Source organism: Triticum urartu, chromosome 3 (assembly GCF_003073215.2).
Source record: "Triticum urartu cultivar G1812 chromosome 3, Tu2.1, whole genome shotgun sequence".
Lineage (NCBI taxonomy): Eukaryota > Viridiplantae > Streptophyta > Magnoliopsida > Poales > Poaceae > Triticum > Triticum urartu.
Window position 1 is genome coordinate 505618944 of NC_053024.1, and position 6362 is coordinate 505625305.

Below are 6362 nucleotides of genomic sequence, written 5' to 3' on the forward strand. Positions count from 1 at the left end.
CCACGGGGGAGAAAAGGACGAATGGGTATGTGGGAGTTGGAACTCCCCCTGCCCGCTCTTAACCCCCACGTGCCCTCGGCAGCGCGGTAGTATCGCACGTCATCGTGGTAGTACCGCCTGGGCGGAAGTACCGCACCAAGGACGGTAGTACTGCTCTCCCAGGCGGCAGTAAAAAATTACTGCCGCGCTGGGTGTGGAAGTACCATGCACTCCTCACGCGGTAGTACCGTGGCAGGCTGCGGTAGTACCGTGTTCTCAAGAAGATGCAGGTTTCAAGAAGGGGAAAACGAAGCCTTTGCAAGGCAACCTTCAAGCGAACGGACACACCAAAAAGCTGACACACGAGACAACTCAAACAAGAACGCCACGACGAACGGAAGACAATAGACGACAAGGACTAAGACACTCAACACAACCTCTCTAAAGAGAGGGTGGTGGCCGGAGCGACCTATGTTTGAGTCAATTGGTATGGCACCGCGAAGAATTATCCTTGGGCCCATGACCAAAAATCGTCTTTGAAGCACAAGTACCATAAAAATGGCTAATGTGAAAGAGTTGATTAATTTATGCATAATGGGGGGGAGGGAGAGTTCATTGAGAGAACAACACTCCCCCTATGTCCATGCCTACACCTAAACAAGATAACGAGTTGAGTATGGTGGGGTGTGCACGGCTTCAAGCAACATTGCTCGAATCAATGATATTTAGCTCATGCCTTAACTCACGAAATCTTGCTTCATCTAGGGGCTTTGTGAAGATATCTGCAAGGTTATCAAGAGTGTTGACATAGTTGAGCTCGATCTCCCCTCGCCTAATATTATCCCGGATGAAGTGATACCGAATCTCAATATGCTTCGTCTTGAAGTGTTGCACCGGGTTGAGAGAGATCTTGATGGCACTTTCATTGTCACACGAAAGAGGCACTTTATCACAAATGACACCGTAATCCTTTAAAGTTTGCCTCATCCATAAAAGTTGTGCGCAACAACTACCGGCAGCCACATACTCCGCTTCCGTGGACGAGAGAGACACGTAGCTTTGCTTCTTGGAAGAGCAACTCACCAAAGAGCAAACAAGAAATTGGCACCCTCCGGAAGTTGACTTCCTATCCACTTTGTCTCCTGCCCAATCGGAGTCTGAATAGCCCACAAGATTGAAGTTAGATCCTCTTGGATACCATAAGCCAAAGTTTGGGGGTTTGAGCCAAATATCGAAAGATTCACTTGACCGCCACATAGTGGCTTTCCTTAGGGGCAGCTTGAAACCATGCACAAATTCCCACACTCAACATGATATCCGATCTAGATGCACAAAGGTAAAGCAAGGAGCCAATCATGGAGCGATATACCTTTTGATCCACCGCTTTACCATTGGGATCTACGTCAAGTTGGCATTTGACGGGCATATGAGTGGACGCCGGCTTGACATCACTTAGCTTGAATCTCTTGAGCATGTCTTGAGTGTATTTGGCTTGGTTGATGAAGGTTCCTTCTCTTCGTTGCTTGACTTCGAACCTGAGAAAGAACTTTAACTCTCCCATCATGGACATCTTGAACTTGGAGGTCATGAGTGCGGCAAATTCCTCATTGAAAGCTTTGTTAGGGGAACCAAAGATAATATCATCAACATATAGTTGGCACACAAACAACTCCCCTTTGACCTTCTTAGTAAAAAGAGTGGGGTCAATTTTCCCAATTTCAAAACCACGATCTTGCAACAACTCGATAAGGTGTTCATACCATGCATGTGGGGCTTGCTTAAGGCCATAGAGTGCCTTATCGAGTTGGTACACATGATCGGGAAAATAGGGATCCTCAAACCCGAGGGGTTGCTTGACATATACCAACTCATTAATAGGACCATTAAGAAAAGCACTCTTCACATCCATTTGTTGTAACTTAAAGTTATGATGAGAAGCATATGCAATCAACATGCGAATGGATTCAAGGCGAGCAACGGGAGCAAAGGTTTCACCGTAGTCGATACCCTCGACTTGGGAGTAGCCTTGTGCCACCAAACGAGCCTTGTTGTGAATGATAATCCCATGAGCATCTTGCTTGTTCTTGTCCACTTGGTTCCAATGACATTATGGTTCCCCGTTGGCCTTGGCACCAATCTCCACACCTTGTTGTGCCCGAAGTTGTTGAGTTTTTCATGCATGGCATTGAGCCAATCCGGATCCTCGAGCGCCTCATAGACCTTTTGGGGTTCAACACAAGAGACAAACGCGTGATGTTCACAATAGTTTTCTAAGTGTCTACGAGTGCTTACCCCATTTCTTAAGCTTCCAAGCACATTTGTCAAGAGATGATCTTTGGTGGATAGCTTGGATGCGATCTTGGCGGCACGACGCTCTAATTCCTCCTCTGGAGAGAGTTGAGGAGCGGTCACTTGATCTCGATCATCTTGAGCATCGACTTGAGCTCATTCTTGATCTTGAGCTTGCTCTTGCTCTTGATCTTGAACTTGCTTGGATGATAGAACTTGACCTTGGGCATCGCTTGGTGATTCAACACCATCTTGAGGTTGATATTGACCTTGGTCTTGTTCATGAGGTTGAGGGCCTTCACTTTGTTCTTCGGAAGCATGTGGGCCTTGAGTTGGTGATGGCTCCACGTGAGTGGAACATTGTCCTTCTCCTTCGGCCATAAGGGGATCCTCAATGGGTAGATAAAACCAACACCCATTCTTCTTATGGCTTGGGGAGGAATTTCATCACCCACATCCCAAGTGCCACTTTGCTCCACTTGGGAGCCGTTATTCTCATCAAACTCCATGCTACATGTCTCCTCAATAAGTCCCGTGGACTTATTGAGGACACGGTAAGCATGGGAGTTTGTAGCATAACCAACAAAATATGCCCTCAAGAGCTCTAGCCTCATATTTAGACAAACAAACACCTTTCTTGAGAATGAAACACTTACATCCGAACACCCGAAAGTACTTGAGGTTGGGCTTCTTACCGGTGAGTATCTCATATGGAGTCTTGTTCAAGCCTTTGTGGAGGTAGAGCCGATTGGATGCATGACATGCGGTGTTGATGGCTTCGGCCCAAAAGTTGTATGGAGACTTGAACTCCGCCATCATGGTCCTTGCCGCATCCATCAACGTCTGGTTCTTCCTCTCCGCTACACCATTTTGTTGAGGGGTGTAAGGTGCGGAATATTGATGCTTGATCCCCTCATCACTAAGAAACTCATCCAAGGTGTAGTTCTTGAACTCGGTGTCGTTGTCACTTCTTGTTGTCAAGATCTTTGCATTGTGTTGACGTTGAGCTTCATTTGCAAAGTCAATGACGGTTTGTTGGGTCTCACTCTTCCTCTTGAAGAAATATACCCAAGTGTATCTTGAATAATCATCCACAATCACCAAGCAATACTTCCTACCCCCAAGACTATCAAAAGATGGAGGACCAAAGAGATCCACGTGAAGGAGCTCCAAAGGCCTCTTTGAGTAAATGATAGTCATGGGAGGGTGAGCCTTTTCATGTAGCTTTCCTTTGATACAAGCACTACAAGCACGATCTTTGGCAAAACTAACATTTGTTAGTCCACGGACATGGTCCCCCTTGAGAAGACTTTGCAAAGATCTCATATTGACATGGGCTAAACGGCGATGCCAAAGCCATCCCACGTCAACTTTAGCCATTAGGCATGTCGCGGTCTTAGTGAGTCGCTCCGAAAAGTTAATCACATAGAGACCGTTTTCGACATGCCCAACAAAGGCTACTTTAAGAGTCTTTCTCCACAAGAGGGCCACAGTATCAATATCAAAGAAGGTGGCAAAACCCATGAGTGCAAGTTAACGAACGTAAAGTAAATTGTTTGCAAGGGACTCAACAAGCATGACCTTCTCGATCGTGAGATCATGAGAAATGACAACCTTGCCGAGTCCCAATACCTTAGAGGACGAGGCGTCACCCCACTCGACGTTGGTGGGCATGGATGGAATCTTTTGCACATCCACCACCAAGTCCTTTCTTCCGATCATATGATTAGTAGCTCCACTATCGAGTAACCATGACCCCCCACCAGAAGCAAACACCTACAAGAGATCAATGCTTGGTTTAGGTACCCATTTTGTAATGGGTCCCTTGATGTTAGTAAAAAGGGTCTTAGGCACCCAAATAGACCATTCAATGTACTAATAAGGAGAACCAACAAATTTGGCATAAACATGCCCATCACTAGCACGACACAACACATAAGAAGGGTTAAAGTCGCCGACTTTGTTGGGAAGGGAAGTGTTGCCCTTCTTGGCACCACTACCCCTCACAGTGTTCTTCTTCTTCTCCTTAGTAGCACCCTCTCACTCCTTCACAAAGGTTTGCTTCAGAGGAGGGGGTTGTTTGGCCTTGTCATTCTTCTTCTTGTTCATGGACTTGGGAACGAACCCAATCCCTTCTTTGACCACAACTTTCCTTTTGGTTGCTCAAAAGGTCGTTCAGGTTCTTCTCGCCTTGTATGCAAGACACAAGACCTTTCTCAAGTTGCTCCTTCAACTTAGCTCTCTCCTCAACAAGATGAACATGCTCACAACATGGGTTAGTAGCATTCGCATTATCAATTAACATCATATGAGGAAAAGTGGCTTTATCCTTGGTTAGCTTTACTTGAAGTTGATCATGAGACTCTTTGAGGCTAGCATGAGCACCCATCAAGACCTTGTGAGCCTTGTCAAGTAAGTCAAACTCCTCTTTGAGTCTAGCAAGATCAACCCCAACTTTGGCCTTCTCGGAGTTTAGCACACGAGAAACAACAAGAGCATGATCAAAATCTTTCTTTAACTTAGCGTTATCAGCATTGTGTGACTCCTCAAGAGCCAAGCGAAGACCACGCTCTTCCTCAAGAGCATTGGAAAGATCTGAAATCTCATCGGCATAGTCACGACTATGCCCCTCCATCTTGGAGATAGTATCTTCGTGAGCCTCGATCATGTCATTGGCTTCACCAAGTTGTTCCAAGAGAGCAACGAAGTGCTTCTTGGATTTACCCTTGAGTTTACCCATAAAGGACTCAAGCTCATTCTCCTCCACATTAGATCTCTCATATTCATCAATGCAATCCGGCAAAGAAGGTCATCATCCTCATTGTACTCTTATTGTACCACCAACGCCTTGGGAGGAGTCTTCTTGGTGAAGTTGCTCTTGTTGGGGAAAGACTTGGCTTTGTCCTTTCGGATGAGCTTGCCACCATTGTCTTCCCTCTTCTAAGGGCCTTCCGCAACAAAATGACTCACATTGCCACAATTATAGCAAGTCCTCATACGTTGCTTGACCTTCGTGCCACTTGAGTTGTTCTTGTTGAAGTTGGGCCTTGAGTTCTTCTTGCTCCAAAATCGCCTTGAAGCAAGAGCCATGTGTTCATGATAGGAATACTTTGTATCTTCGGGGTTGCTCTCCTCTTCTTCCTCTTCGTCCTCTTATTCCACCCTAACCTTGGCTTTTAATGCAAGGTTGGGCTTCTTTGCTCTTTGAGAACGTAGCACCGCATTGTCGGCGGTTTTGTCCAAGATGCTCATAGCCACAAACTCATCCAACACTTCACTTGAGGACAAGGTGTGGAAGTCCGGCCTTTGATGAATGACGGAGGACATGGCCTTGTGGTAAGGCATCATTGCCTTGAGGAATTTGCACTTGATCCAATTGTCATCCGTGTCCTTGCTCCCATGATCTCAGAGTGAGACCGCGAGTTTGGTTACTCTCCGGTAAAGCTCACGAGGTTCTTCATCTTCATTGCAAACTTATTGGCTTCATCTTGCACCACTTCATAGTTGAAGCGTTGAATGCTTGCGCTTCCCCTGTAGAGGGAAACAACTTGGTGCCATGCATCTTTGGCCATGGCGAAGGGCTGGAGGTGAGGAAGATCTTCGGGTAGAATTGCATCTTGGATGATGAAGAGAGCATTCTCATTGAATTGATTATCCGTGGCTTCTCTAGGAGTGAAGTTGCTTCGGTCATGTGGATAGAAGCCTTCTTCAATGATTCTCCCAAGACTAGGGCTTGTTCGGTAGCCCACCGTGCCCAAAAATACGCAACTCCTACACCGAAAATCGAGTGCCAACTTCTCTCGAGGGATCCCGGAGCGAGTGATCCATTCGGCGTGGCGGCTTCTCGCTCGCGCGAGGGAGCGAGTCGGAGCCCATAAAATTGCCCCCGTGTGGCCCGTCTAAAGTAGGCTGTCAATGCAAAACACTGTGAAAAAAAGGACTCGGCCATAGGCCTGGTCGGGTGTAGCTAGTCAGGGATGGCAGCGACTGGGAAACGAGCGAGGCTCGATCGAACCGGTATCAGCGATTTCACTTCGCGGTGGCACCCTCATTGTAATATTTCACAACTCCAACTTCTCAGTTTTGGTGGAGCT